Below are 16,473 nucleotides of genomic sequence, written 5' to 3' on the forward strand. Positions count from 1 at the left end.
AGTCCTGAAATGTGACCTCCTAGAAAGATATCTGTGGTTGACTTCTTCTTCTTCTTTCGGCTGCTTCCGTTAGGGGTCGCCACAGTAGATCAACTGTTTCCATTTCTTCCTGTCCTCTGCATCTTGCTCTGTCACACCAACCACCTGCATTTCCTCTCTCACCACATCCATAAACCTTATCTTAGGCCTCCCTCTTTTCCTGTTACCTGGCAGCTTCATCCTTAGCATCTTTTTCCCAATATACTCAGCATCCCTCCTCAGCATATGTCCAAACCAACGTAATCGTGCCTCTCTGGCTTTGTCTCCAAACCTTCCAACCTGGGCTGACCCTCTAATATACTTATTCCTAATCCTGTCCATCCTCGTCACACCCAGTGCAAATCTTAACATCTTCAACTCTGCCACGTCTAGCTCTGATTCCTGTCGTTTTGTCAATGCCACTGTCTCCAACCCATATAACATAGCTGGTCTCACTACCCTCTTGTAGACCTTCCCTTTCACTCTTACTGGTACTTGTTTGTCACAAATCACTCCTGACACTCTTCTCCACCCACTCCACCCTGCCTGTATTTTCTTCTTCACCTCTCTTCCACACTCACCATTACTCTGAACTGTTGATCCCAAGTATTTAAACTCATCCACCTTCGCCACCTCTACTCCCTGCATCCTTACCATTCCTCTATCCTCCCTCTCATTCACACACACATATTCTGTCTTAGTCCTGCTGACCTTCATTCCTCTTCTCTCTAGGGCATATCTCCACCTCCCCAGGGTCTCCTCCACCTGTTCCCTACTCTCACTACAGATCACAATGTCATCTACAAACATCATAGTCCACGGGGACTCCTGTCTGATCTCGTCTGCCAGCCTGTCCATCACCATTGCAAATAAGAAAGGGCTCAGAGCTGATCCTTGATGTAATCCCACCTCCACCTTAAACACATCCATCACTCCCACCTCAGACCTCACCGCTGTCACACTACCCTCGTACATATCCTGTACCACTCTTACATACTTCTCTGACACTCCCGACTTCCTCATACAATACCACAACTCCTCTCTAGGCACCCTGTCATATGCTTTCTCTAAGTCCTCGAAGACACAATGCAACTCCTTCTGACCTTCTCTGTACTTCTCCATCAACACTCTCAGAGCAAACATGACAAATGATAATAAATAACAAATAAATTGTTAAGTATTGCCCTCTTCGATAGTGGAAGCATAAATAGCACAACTCATCTAGGTGCTCAATTAAATCAGCTCCCACCAGATAATCTGCCATTACTGAAATGTGGCCAAAAATCTAAACATATAAACCCCAGACAATTTTCTTTTTGAGAGTACTGGTTTTAGGAAACAGAAACGTTGCTACTGTATCAAGGGATGCATTTGTCCTTTTAAGGTAATGTTTATGTACTCACCTCATCCCTCTGTTAGTATGAACATGGAGCAGAAGGACTTGACTGCCAAATTATAGCTTAGAATTGTAACCAACACATCGGCATTGCCTGTATCCCTTTACTCTCTTCACCTGGCAAACTTAGCAACCTGCTTAGTGAAACAGACAAACAACTAAAACAGTGTGTTTTCCCTTCTTTGAGTTGTAAATATCAACTGGAATACTTTGGTCTCCACGAGAAAATGAAACCATTCAGATAGGTCACCTCCTTTGGTTAATGTCACTCGCCATGCCTAGCCTTTTAAGGAATCATCTCCCATATCAGGCAGTTTCCTCCTGAATAACAAAGGAAAGTTCAGAATGTTCAGAACCTACCGAATTCCATTAGAGACCACTGCATGATTTTGTTATACATGTCAGGTAAAACTCTTCCAAAACATTAATAAATCTGAGGCCCACACCCACACAGAAACAGCAACATCTCTAGTCAAGTTAGCTTGCATTGCAAGAAATCCAACTCTCATTTGTCCAGATATCAACATTGTATTACAATAATTTTATGATTTTTCTTCACTTACCAGTGAAATATTTCCCTGTAACCACTTCAGTCATCAGAGAATATAAGATGCCAGTGGCTATCTACAACTCTGAAATCATAATTAAAACAAAGACTGGAACTGCTGGCTGATGAAAGGTAACAAGGGAACTGCTATAATTTAAAGTTTGTTTTTTTTTTTTGCTGTTGTTAATTTTATTACTTATGTTAGATGCATTTACATATTTTAATTTTGTTTTCTGATGTTAAGGAAACTGGAATAAAAAGTAAATTATCAAAAAAAAAACAAACACTGTATCTGAAACTATCGGGAAGTAACTGTTTTCTAAATTCTCCAGCAAAGATATAGAACATTAACAAAGGAATGCAGAAATTCTCTTCTTGTCAAATCCAGTTTTCCACAGCAGAGACCACTTTTTTTAATAATGTGTCAGAAAATCAGTAACTTGCTCAGCAATAAGATAGCGCTGCTACATTTTACGACTTAAAATGCTAATTACTGCAAAATTAACATTCTCTCCATATCAGAAACTGAAAAATCAAACTTCCTAGTAAATCTTTCCCCGCAACTTAAGATATCAGTCTACCACTCCCGTCCAAAGAATAACTTTAGTTTCTAAAATTATGCTGAAAATAAGACTATTAACAAGCAGGCGAAAACATTACTTTGTTTGTGTCTTTTGGCTTTTCCCGGTTAGGGGTCACCACAGCGGAACTCCGGTCCGCTAATGATTGGTAGTGGATTTTTACGTTACTACTTGAATAGTTATTCTCTGACACTGGCAGACATAGGTACAGGTTTTGTTATCCAGTTATAACCTGCAGTGTTTGAAATGCTACAATAAATGAACCGTTCATTATGCTACTATATTCTGTGCCTGTACTAACCATGGGATTTATCTTCTTGTGTGTTACACAACTGGGTGGGCCTGAAATAGGTTCTGTGGGGTTATTGCGCTACCATGTCAACAAATTTACATAAATAAAACAAATAAATATATTACTATACATTAATAATGTGTTCCCATATCATCACAAAGCCACTGACACACATTAACAAACCGTCTTTATAGGACAGTGTTATTCCTTACATTTAGATAGCAGTTGTTGGCAACCCACTTTCAATTGCCCATATCCTTGTATAGCAGATGGTTTCCTTGTAATCACTGGGTCCCACTTTATGGCAGATGTTTGAAATATTCATTGCAATTCAGAGGTAGGAATTACTTCCAAAACATAATGGCTTAACTCCTCAGCAGCATGATTTTAGAGCAAGTTACAAGGCAAATGCCACCCTGAGAGCATTCTCTAAGGAATGAAAATGTTTCTCCTCACAAAACCTTCTGTGTGATGACATGAAAAAATTTAGTAAGCATTCCCCTCTTATTTTCAAGTTTTAAACACTGGCTACACAGTGATTGAAACTCTGCCGCAGTCCAGAATAACTCAACGATCTCTACAAAGGTAGTTACTTTCTTTTTCATCCCTGACTTAGGCCTGCCATCAGCTGGTTGTATCCATTTGTTTCCTATTGGCAAGAGTCTATGGTGAGACCATCATTCAAATGGCCATCAAGGGTATATTTTTGCCTGCTGGTCCAACTTGCCACCCCTATCATCCACGACATACATGCTATCAAAAGGAGATTAAAAATACTAACCAGTTGATATCTGTACATTTCCAAGTATTTACCTAAATCTGACAGCACAAGTGCTTTGGGTGCAACAATGCATGTTCAGGTCATTTTTTTGAAGCAGTACTTTTTCCCCATCCTCTGCTTAATGTCACCACAACAGCAACCCAGGATGGATCCCTCTCCCAAAGATGGGTAGAGGCAGCACTGGTCAATCACTTCTACATACCTAGTGCCCAGGTTACCAGTCAATCCTAGGTCATCTAGGTCACAGTCAGGTCATTAGCTCTTTATGTAACAGAGCTAGCCAAACTGTTAAGGTAAAGTGGCCATGCTCTTTTCTTGGAAGGTGGCACTCATAGTTTAAACCTTATTTTTTCCTCATCTCATTAACAACTTGAACGTACAAGTCTTGCAACGATGCTATGTAGGCCAGTGACCTCATCATATCTATATCTGCAGTAACACTCAAATGCACTTGGGAAAACCTTCAGAAAAAATTGCAAGATTTGTGACTGGTTCTGAAAAAAAAAAAACTCAGAACATCAACAGAACTACAACACACCCATCCCTCACAGGATACTCAAAATTGCACCAAGAGTACCCTTGAGTATGGTTTAACTCCTTCACTGCTTTTGAACATCACGTGAATTATCTAAGCACCAAGCTATATACACAAATTAAGTATTGCTAGTGGATTTCTTTACTGTCACTCATGGAGTTAGAATGGAGCTAGAATTACTATCGGGAAATATCTGTTCATTCTATATTTAGAATAGGGCTGGTCATAATGGCAGCTTCGTGTTCAAAATGATCTATACTCCCGCAAAACAACCCTTCAAAAAGGACACAACTTTATTTCTGTCTCTTACTCCCACCTAGACATTTATGCAGCATGATTTATCAAAAAGCTTCTATTTTTAGATTACTGATTTCCCCTAGTATCTAGACTAGGCCTAATAGATTACCCACTCCGCTTGTGCTGACAGGCTAACGGAACAAATTTGCTAAACATTTAGCCAGACCACATACCTCCCTCTCTCTGTATTAGAAAGATTATTTGTAGCTGTAGGTTCATCTCAAATTTTATTTCTAATCCTTATCTGGTGTGGTTTAAACTTGTTGTTTGAATTTATCAATACATTATTAATCATTCAGTCATTTCATCCCATGACTTTAATGTAAGCTTATTGTGTCTTATATTCACAGCTATACTAAATTTGAAATTGTTTTATGTATTTTAATCTTGGTAAAGTGAACATTTTACACACTTATAAGTAATAAATTATAAATATCAATGGTTCAGAACTTTGCAATAAACTCCCTGAAAGGAGTAGGTGTAGCAAACATTTTTTTCTTTAAAATACACACAATAAATTATACAGCTCAAAGACTGCTGATGGTGATTTTAATGTTCACATTACACACTCACACAGCAAAAGGCTCTTTTCTTATGGAGAGGTTAGTTAGGACATGAATTGTTTTGGACAAGAGGCTGGCTGATTCTGGGAAGATGCATTAACACAACAGGAGAAAAGAAACTGATATAGAACATCTACATAAGTGGCTAGCAGCAGTCTTTTTAAGTAACTTAGACATTTAGCTTGCTTTTGTTATAGTGTTGTGCTGTGTTATGCAATATGGATAAGCATCCTCCAGCACCATTTCTTAGGGGTAGCACTCAAGCAACTTTTGTTTAACATTGTAACCTTAATGGTAAATATAGTTTCTGCATTTAAAATGTTTGTGGTGATCCAAATACCGGTACTCCACACTCTCAGTTTGCTTGTCACATGACCATCCAACAGCAATTTTAAGTTTTGATGTTTGACACTTTGCACTGAAAAAAAGGTTGCCTAGCCTTGTTATTAAATACTAAAATCAGGCCACTGATTATAACTAATTTCTCATTTTAGCATGAAGTTCAAAAGGTGAATTACACCTTGCACGTCTTTCAAGAATGGAAAAGTATTTTTATACTGATGTTTAACAGACCTTATTATAATACCATATATTACAGGATTTGAAAAAGAATAAACTAATAAATGTACTGCATGTTCTTGGTAAAGATATGCAACTGCAACATTAAAAGCACTTTACGAATTCCATTTGGCAGATTTTTTATTCTTATTGTGCTCTATAACTCTAAGGCTGGTTCAAGCTTCAATGACAAAATCTCCCAGGACCTAAAAATTCAGCAACCAGCGTACAAAAAGTAGTTTCACTGTACCAATCGCTATATTTTAATACAACATTTACAGCTTGTTTAAAGTTTATCATTTTTATTTTTGCATTTGTAACAAAGCTTTTCAACAATACCATTTAAAATGTATATTTTCACGTATAGTATTCAATGCACATTTGTTCTAACATTATTATACAACATTTTGCCAGAGCACAACATTTACAGCTTTGAATGGTAATAGATATGGACGATTCCACCCTATCCTGTTTTATTCTACAGCTGAGAGATCTGCTTTCTTTTCGCTCAAACCTTTGCATCTTTTATTGACCAAGTTCAGGTATGATCTACCACGTTACCTACTAGAAGGGAGTACCCACAAGTACTTTCAGGATCTGTGCATTGCCTTTACCAAGTTTATAATGCATGATTATAGATGGATGGACCAGAATGTTATGACATGAGACCTATGGCACTGCTACAGTGGTGCTGTTGTTCCTTCAGGACTACAGCAGTGACAGTACTGTCATTACATGTCTTGCTGCTCCATCTCATTACATCTGACTCCAGCCCTCCACATTACTTTTATAGGTGCAACAGGCATGTTGTATCCAATATACTATGCACTGACATATTGTGCTGCAGACCAATTTTGAGCACAAGAGGTCACTTTCTACTTACTTCCATCACCAGCCCTAGATCAACAGGTGTCTAATAGTAGCACTGGACATCTATATGTGGCATACAACCAGTTATCACTAGCTCACTGCTCCTGGCATCCTTTGAGGGATGAAATAAGTCACTAACATTCCTGCCTTGCTCATGTACTGATGACATACAAAGTGATGGCATTTGTAGTAATAATGTAGTAGAAGCTCAGCTGCAAGGAACTTTGATCAGCACTCCCCCCAGCGAGCTACATATTAAGTGTCATATCATATGACTTCATAACTTGCTTCCACTCCCATAATACTACTACAAGGGCCGGCATACTTTATTACTTCAGCATCAGTTTCACCTGATCTGAACGACCATAACTACCAATGAAATTTCTGCTACCCCCTGACTGCAAATGAAAAGGTTTTTATTTTGTTTTTAGGAATGAGCCAAGGCTTTTAAAATATTTTTATTAAACTTTTCATACAATATTACACTAACCATTGCCCAGTATTCACTCTGGATCAACAACCTGGTTTAACTACTTAGTTCTAGTACTCTTCATACCTTATCTACTATGAGAAGAACTTTCTTTTTCAGAAGGAAGACTGGCAGTGTTTTTTAAAAGTAGAACGAAAAAGGTAACGCCCACAACATGTACGATAGAGTATGTTTCCTCTTACTTCCTCAGTCAACACCCACTTCTTAACGGGGATCTGAGAAGCTGTCTTGTCCTTTATACCATATTTAACTCATAGTGGTCTAATGTTAAGCAAAGAAAGACAATATATATATATATATATATATATATATATATATATATATATATATATAATATGTGTTTATGTCTGTGTATATGTGCATGTCTTTGTGTCCATGCATGTGCCAGACTCAAATAATGTCTGTGATTAATTACTGCAAGCAAGTTACTAACAAAAGCAAAACAAAATGTCACTTAAAATTAATCAGGCTAGATATCCAGTCTATAGTCAGAATTTAAAAGAAAGTAAAAAAAAAAAAAAGAAACAAGAGTTTTGTTGATTCTCCTGTATAGCTACAATTTCCAAAAAATGGTACATGCATAAATTAGGATCCTTTGGTAACCCTCTTTTCTTAATGAGGGCATTTTGACATGCGTCACTAATCTGCTTTTGGTTCTGGGAATTTCAGACTGGTTAAAGGTGCTATAGCTAGTTAAAGGTGAATAATAACAGCTTTATGGACCACTAGGCCTCTTGACCTTTTAGTGCAAATCACAATGGCTAGTCAAAGGTTAACTTTGAAACAAATGAATCAGTTATGTTATAAAGCATTTCTACCTCAATTAATTCAGCATTAGTTTTTAAAGTACATAGAATTACAGGCCATTCATATCATACTCTGTGATTTAAGACTCATAGCATTGTTTTTTAAAAGCTATAAGAACAGTTAAAAATAAAAGATCTTCTACCAAATATTATATAGTTAGTGATGTGAGAAGTCCAACAGCAAAAGGTTAGGTTGCTAAAAACAAACAAACCACTATTTTTGAAAGTCGATAGTATTTAAAGAAGGCTTAAATAAGTTTTTTTAATATATTATATAACGACTGTTTGATATGGATAGTTTTCAGTTTTCTTTCTTGTGAAACAATGGAAGAGCATGCATTTAAAATTTATTAAGCAGTCTCTTGCCTTCATTGAGCTGGCAACAGCTAGAGTCAAAATCACGCAGCAGTCTGTGTTCATTGCTATTGGACAAACTTTCATCTCCTTGAAGACAGCTGCTGCGGAGAAGGACACTGGTTCCTTACATACATCATTTGGACAACATTAAAATAAAAGCCAAAATGCAGACCTTGCTTTCTTCCTTTTATAGATTCACTTTGAAGACATTAACCTTTGGAGAACCTCTAAAAGAAAAAAAAGTAAAAAAAAAAAAACCATGAAGTATTGCGAAACACACGCATCACTTAAACAAAATCTATTATGGTTTGTCACATTTTACAATCGGTAAAATTTAGAAATATATGTTATATAGCACTACTGATGACTTTTAACAAAGCAGATTCTGTGTGCATGTGTTATTTCAGTGATATGGAGTATTACAAGGTTGCCTGAAAAGCTGAGAACAGATTAGAAACAAGGCTTCCATTATATATATTTACACATTTGTGATCGGATTGTGGGCTTGTGGGCTCATCTGTCCTTTGACTTGTGTCTCTAATGCAGTTCTACATAACTTGGTGCAACTGCTTAGACCAGGGATTAAACCATTTAACAGCTGGTATCAGGCAGCTGAAGTCAGGAAATGAGACTGCAGGCAGCCTTTTCATGAAATTTAAAGGAAAATGTGGTAGCTAGCTTAAATCCATCCTGGAAACTAGAGTATGTTCTTAGCCTTTAAAAAGCACATAATACTTTCTAGGCAAATACACTAAAATGTATACAGATACAGCTCACACCATAGATTTTGAAGTGCATTTCTTATCTCTGTCACTTATTACTAATGTAATATCACATCAAAACAAAATACTTCTTCCCAAACAGATCACCTGTCTCTTTTGCACTCTCTTTACTGGAGATATTCATGCACTGACACTAATACCATAGCTACTCATAACAACACTGTAATATCACGGAAGGGTTATGACTTCTGGTGGAGGTAAACTCAGGACAAGAGCTTGAGAGGAGTTTTAATGGATAAATATGTAATGCATTTATAGACCTGCACAATACAAAATGCAACTGACTTTTCCTAAATATTATGCCTCAGCTTTAATCTATATTCTCTTATCTGTTAGAAAACTCTGACTTTTAATACTTCTACAAGAATCTGTACAGCTCATCAAGTCAATTCCAAGGGCCCAATTCCAAAAGACCTGTTCTCAGTTGTAAATTACCCTTTCCAGTTTATTACACTGGAGTAAGTCATTTAAACTGAGAGCAGATCATTTAGAATCTGACCATTAGTGTCAGTTTGATTATAGAGACACCTTATTGAAATGTCCACACTCAGCATTCCAAGTGTCGAAAAGCCAAAAGAAAATGACACTCTTCTCCTTAAAACTTATTTTTTGGGGGGGGCAGGCACCCCCCCTACACACCCCACATACCCTGTACATATAGATATATATATATATATATATATATATATATATATATACCAACTGCAAGATTGCCATACCTCTGAGAAAAGTGAATATTCTGAGAAATTGCACCTCAGATGTAGCACATGTAAGTACGATCTTTTGGCCATTCAGTCGCCGTGTTTCGGGACACATTCTAGTGGACCCCAACATTTCAGAAGGTTATCGTTTATGGATGGACCTTACACTCAAGTAAGTCACTTACACTGAAAGTGTCTGAAAGGGGTCTGAATGGAGAGATGAAAAGTCAGCAAGCAAAGGAGAGTAGTAGTGCTGAAATTTAATTCATCCTCAAGTCTTGGTTTGTACCTTCGCGAGGTGCACCCTGTTTTCACAAAAACTCACCAAGGCGACACTGATATAAGACTGTATTTATACAGCACATATCATGGACAGAAGTAGGTCAAAAATTAAAAGAGACAGCTGGGTGCACAAGACACAGGATAAAAAATTGCCCAATCCTGGTAGGTGCACTGGTGCCAGGACTGGAAAAAATGACAGCGTAGAATCCTCAAAATATGGAAACAGTCCTACAATGGGCCCAGGCCAAATCCAGGGGGAGGATGGTCCCCCTGTTGTAGAAGGAAGTAGCAGTCCACAGAAATCACAAAAAATGATAGGCCAAAGAGTGGATTACTGAGGGAAAGAAACAAATTATGTATTGTTACTATTACGCAAAAAGCCCAGAATTTCCAGACACAAAATATACAAAATGATCAAGAGAGAAATTAAAGGAAAGAAAAATACTTCCACAAGAAAAACTGTCAGAAGCTTCAAATTAAAATTTGCATTCATTAATACAACAGATTTGTAAAAAACAGTATATAGATCAAGAAACTTTGATCTTTTTGGAAAAAGAATCATCTGAGGAAGTGTGAAAATATAAACAAAACCTAGAGATATTTGAAAAATATAAAAAAGAAATATGGACATGGGAAAGAAAGAGAGATTTGATATGGTGCAATACGTATGCAAAGGAGAAAGCCAAATTAATCAATATAAAGAAGGCAGCCCCAAAGATATTCAAAGAGAAATACAGGCAAAGGCATCCAGATATGGAAAATTTCACAATAAAAAAATAATATCACAAAGATGGAACATAGAAAAGAAGATTAGTAAAGCAGAAGTTAAAAAAATAGAAATTGAAGTTATGCTGTGCCTGCGAAGTGAAGGATTCGGTGTAGAAGGTCTAACACAGGTTACATCACAGCATGTTGGAGTGAGTCTATAAGTAAGGAGAAACAGAAAGATCAGGAGACATATGAAGAAGAAATATGGGCATGTGAAAGAAAAAGAGATTTAATATGGTGTAATATTTATGCAAAGGAGAAAGCAAAATTAACCAATACAAAAAGAGCAGCACCAAAGATGTTTGAAGAGAAATACAGGCAATGGAATCCGGACATGGAAAACATTACAATACAAAAAATACGAAGAGAAAGAGGAAAAGTAGAAAAGGAGATTAGTAATGGAGAAGTCAAAGAAATAGAAACTGAGGTCATGGAATACCTGCAAAGTGAAGGATTCAGTGTAGAAAACAATGCAGAAAGCACCACAACAGGATAGAGTAATGGATATCTAAATTAAGGGGAAACCAGTGGAACAGGAAGCAATTGGTCAGGTGCCATATTAAGATATTTTAGAGCCTTCCACAGAAAACCAGTATAAACATTCAGTTGAAGCTAGACAGCAAGGAAAGGAAAAAGAAACTGTGGAAACTCTGATGCAATCAATGTTGAGGAGTGATAGGCCAGTGAGATCCCATATGACAGAGCAACAGATGACACAGGATGAAATTGAAGAGAAGCTGCCACAGGAATATACTATACAAGTTTCTATAGAATGCCCACAGGAAATGGACTGTTCATAGAGAACCATGCGATATAACTGAAGTAAACAGGATATATTACTGTGCAGCTAAATTGATAACTGATAAAGTTCTACCACAAGAACACAGTGTAGTGTGGGAAAGGAAGGGGATAAATCAAATACACCATCATGGAACTATCAAATAGAGAAACATAAAAAGCAATTAAGAAATGAAGTGTCACTGTTAGAAGACTATAGAAGAGGGAATAGATCAACAAAAATACTAAGAAAGATTGATGTGATAAAAGCAATGAGCAGTATTAGAACAGACCAGAATCTATAATGCACTATCACAAATACACTAACAATTTCAGCACAGGTGGAAAAGCTTAGAAGATACACAGATAAATATAAAGGAAAAGCTCAAAATAAGCAATTTATTGATGACCCAAAAAAGTTTTAAAGGGAACTGGGAAACAAGGTAAAAGGAATTCAAAGACCAACAAAAAAAGAGGAAATAGATACATTTTGGAGAAGTATCTATGAAGATCCTGTGGAACATAACAAAGATGCTAAATGGATAAAATAAGTTAAAGAAAGAATAAGAAGTTTAAAGATGCAGGATATGAAATGGGATGAATTTACAGCCAGAGAGATTGAAACAAAGTTAAGAAAAGCCTCTAATTGGAAAACTCTAGGTCCAGATGCAGTACCTAACTTTTGGTTAAAAGTATTAATATCTTTGCACGAAGATTCAGCCATGTGTAAGAACTATTTATATGCACACCCCAAACAGACACCAACCTGGCTAACAACAGGCAAAACAATGCTCTTACTTAAGAGTGAACCTGCAAGCTACCCTGAAAATTATAGACCAATAATTTGCCTTCCAACGACATATACACTATACATGTAGTTCAACATATAGTTCAAACTCTGGAAAATATCCTATGTTACACCCATACATAAAGGCGGGACCTCCACTGAACTTAATAACTACAGACCCATTGCTTCACTCTGCCCCCTGGCCAAAATCCTAGAAAAATGCATCCATACCCAGATGCTAAACTATCTCCTAGACAGCAACACCCTGCCACCTACTCAGCATGGTTTAAGACCAGCCCATAGTACCACTACAGCCCTCCTCTGCTTCACACACACAGTAAACCATCTCAAAAATGAAGGCCTACAGGTATCAACTCTTTTTTTGGATATGTCCAAAGCATTTGACACAGTCTCACACCAAATCCTGCTAAACATACTAAACCAATATCACCTATCAAATTCCACTCTTACCTGGTTCCAAAGCTACTTAACTGACAGGTACCAAGCTGTGAAATGGAAAAATTCTCTCTCTCCTCAGCTGCCCATAACTATAGGAGTCCCACAGGGTTCTATCTTAGGACCACTAGTATTCACAGTCTTCACAAATGACCTCCATACCTCCACACAGCATGCATCTATCATTCAGTATGCAGATGACACTACCTTAATCTGTGCTGCACAAAAATTCCCACCCTCCTGCAAACAACTCAAATAACATTCTCTGACATTGAAAACTACCTTACCAAAGCCCAACTTATCCTCAATCCAAAGAAAACTCAGCTTATGATTATAACCAGTTCTAACAAAAACACTGATAACAGTCGATTCACTATCTACTCCACAAATGCTACTCCAATCGCTCCAGTGGCACAGGCTAAGCTATTGGGAATAACCATAGACTCCCACCTAAAATTTGATAGTCATCTCAACTTAACTATTAAAAAAGTACATGCCAAACTGGGATCACTCTACCGTATCAAACCATTTCTTACCACCAACACAAGATCAGCCATCGCTCACTCCCAACTTCTATCCACCCTACTCTATGCATCTCCCATTCTGACTAATCTCAACAAAACTGAACTAAACAAAATGGAAGCCTGTTATAACAGAATTGCCCACTTTGCTGCAAATTGCTCATATAGAACTCATCACTGTACTGCTTTGAGACAGCTTAACTGGCTTGAACTGCCCAACCTCCTAACCTACAATCAGCTCTGCCTCTGTCATTCTATCTACCTCCCCAATAAGTGTCCTGCTCTCAAAAACCTAGTACAATATCACTCAGCCAAAAGGCCTCTTAGATCATCAAGCAAACTACTACTAGAAGTCACCAACAGCTACAATAGCTTTGGAGATGCGCTATATAGTAGTTCAGTGGCTAAAAAATGGAACTCTGCCCCCACTAGCATTCAAAACACATTATCCAAAGCCTCCTTTAAAGACCTCATCAGGCAACATCTCAAGCAAAGTTGGCAGTGCCATGATTGCTCCCCAGGCTAGTGAAAGCGGATAAGGTATACATTCTAAATCTAGAGTACTTGATAATAGTTTTCAGTCTTACTCACAAACACTGGCTAATCTACAAGGTATGTACTGTACCTGTGTACTATGTATGTATTCTGCCTATGTTCCAAATTTCAGCTGTACACCACAAATCGATTAATTACCTTTATTTTTAAATTAATATTTTTTTGTTTGTTCTCTCCACTGTAACTGTTAATGTGCCGCATACCACTGTAAAAACATGTCTTTTGTAATTTGTGTGTATATTGATCATGTCTAAATAACTAAATGTATCTGTAATTTTTCTTTGTGGAGCTTTTCTCCCCGGGCCTCTGCTGAAAAAGGGCCTTTTCGGCTCAGTCAGACACCCCCAGTTAACAAATGTAAAATAAAAATGGGAATTAATGTTGACAGAGTTAATAGTCATTTCGAAAAAAAAACTCAATTATGACAGTAGAACAAAAGGGCAATAAAAGAAAGTCATATGGAACAAAGGATCACTTGTTCATAGGTTCATAGGTGTGTACTAGGCTAATGGCCCTATTGTTAAATAAAGTCATACTGGAGAACTGTAAAATGGGGAAGAATCTAAGTATGGTATGGATTGACTACAAAAAATAATTTGATAGTATCCCACATTCATTGATAAAAGAGTGCTTAAAAATGTATAAGATACACCCTACACTGATCGATTACATTACAGTGACCATGAAACAGTAGCAGACCACTTTGCAATTAAACCATGATAAAGGACAGATTATTATCCCCAGGGATAAAAATTCAAAGGGGGATATTCCAGGGTGACTCTCTATTATCATTGCTGTTCTTGCCTTGCCCTTAACCCATTAAGCTGTTTACTTAACAGCTTAGGCCATGACTACAATTTGGCTCCTAGAAAACAACAAGGTGTAAAGATTTCTCATCTTCTCTTTGTTGATGATTTAAAACTGTATAGTTCATCAGATGAGGATCTGAAAGCACAGATGCAGATTCTCAAAACATTTTCAGATGATATAAGAATGTCATTTGGTCTTGATAAGTATACAAAAGCAACCTTTAAAGCAGGAAAACTGCAGCACCAGAAAAACATCAGTTTGGGACAAGAATGTGATATAAAAGAACTTGAGCAGGAGGGAGTGTATAAATATTTGGGAATTGATGAAGGATCAACAATAAAACATGAACAAATGCGAATAAGGAATACTTTGGAAGACTTTAATTCTGAAAACAGCATTGATATCTAGGAACAAAATCCAGGCTATAAACCAATTTGCTCTTCCTGTCCTAACTTACAGTTTTGGAGTGATTGACTGTCCCCAAAACGTGTTGGATAGATTAGATAGGGAAACAAGAAGGATATTTCATGCTCACCAAATGATTTATAAAAATCAGTGTATAGAAAGATTATATATTCCCTGTTCCGAAGGAGGGATGGGCCTCCTTGAAACTGATTACATGCATAGATCTGCAATCATGGGACTCCATACATATCTGCTGACCTCAAAAGACCGAAATGTAGTGAAAGTTTTGAAACATGAGGAGGATAAATCTAAGATGACTTCTCTGCTTAATTTAGCAGAAGCATATTGGCGTCAAGCAGGAATGGAAATCAAACCAGAAGTGGATAAAAATCAGGCAGCAACTGAAAGGGCCAAAAAACAAAAGAAAGAATATAAGGTGAAGGACCAGATGAGAAGGCAAGAAATGTGGAAAAAGCATAAATATAAATGCAAGTATAGAAAACTTCTGAAAGAACCTCATGTTGATCAGGAACAAATGCAGAAATGGTTAAGGAGAGGCGAATTTAAACCAAGAGATGAAAGGTTAATATTGACAGACCAAGATAGCAGGCTACGTACACGCTGGTTTACAAAGTCCATTGAACATCTGGGAGAAACAGACAAATGTAGGTTCTGTAAAACCAAATTGGAAACAGTCGCACACCTTGTTGCTGGTTATGATATAATAATGGCAGGGCTGTATACTGAAAGGCATAATAATGTGGCAAGACTGTTGCACTGGGGATTATGCAAACATTATGGTTCTGAAGTGGCTGAAAAACACTGGAAACATGAGCCACAAAGCATCATAGAAAATGATGAAGTTTTTGGAATCACCCATTACCAACAGTTCAAAAGACAGATGCTAGAAAACTGGATATAGTGGTCGAAGAAAAGAAGACAAAAGTAGCATTGATCATTGAAATCACCACTACAGTGTCTTGCGCACAGAGAGACACAAAGTCATAATATATTAGGATCTGCAGGCAGAAATGAGAGCAATATGGAAGAAAGGTAGCCAGACAGTTCCGACAGTAGTAGAAGCAACTGGTCTTATAAAAAAGAATCTACAATTATATTTAGATATGTTACCAATCCATGTAACCCCATATGAATTGTAGGAGTCATTACTGGGGACATTGTGAGTGCTGTGAAGATCATTTTGGCTGACATTAAAGATTGAAACAATACTAATTTCATGAACTTTATTCGTACTTTGACTTAGGAATGGGGTCTATTCCCATCATGGTATTAAAAACCCAAAAGACTTGGAGAAATTTAAAAAAGTCTTTCAGAATCAGGCCAGGCTTATATCAGAATAGGTCACTTACACAGAGCAACTCTTTTGGAATCCGGCCCCAAATGGTGCAGTTTTCTGTAACAGAATTACAAACTACACATGGATCTTAGTTTAATTTGTGGCACGTTTTAGTACAGATGACCCTTGGTATGATTAAAATGTCCAATTATGTTTGTATTTTTTTCTTTCTTTTTTTAAT

The sequence above is a fragment of the Protopterus annectens genome, chromosome 7.part0, assembly GCF_019279795.1.
Source record: "Protopterus annectens isolate FY-2018-M chromosome 7.part0, PAN1.0, whole genome shotgun sequence".
NCBI lineage: Eukaryota > Metazoa > Chordata > Ceratodontiformes > Protopteridae > Protopterus > Protopterus annectens.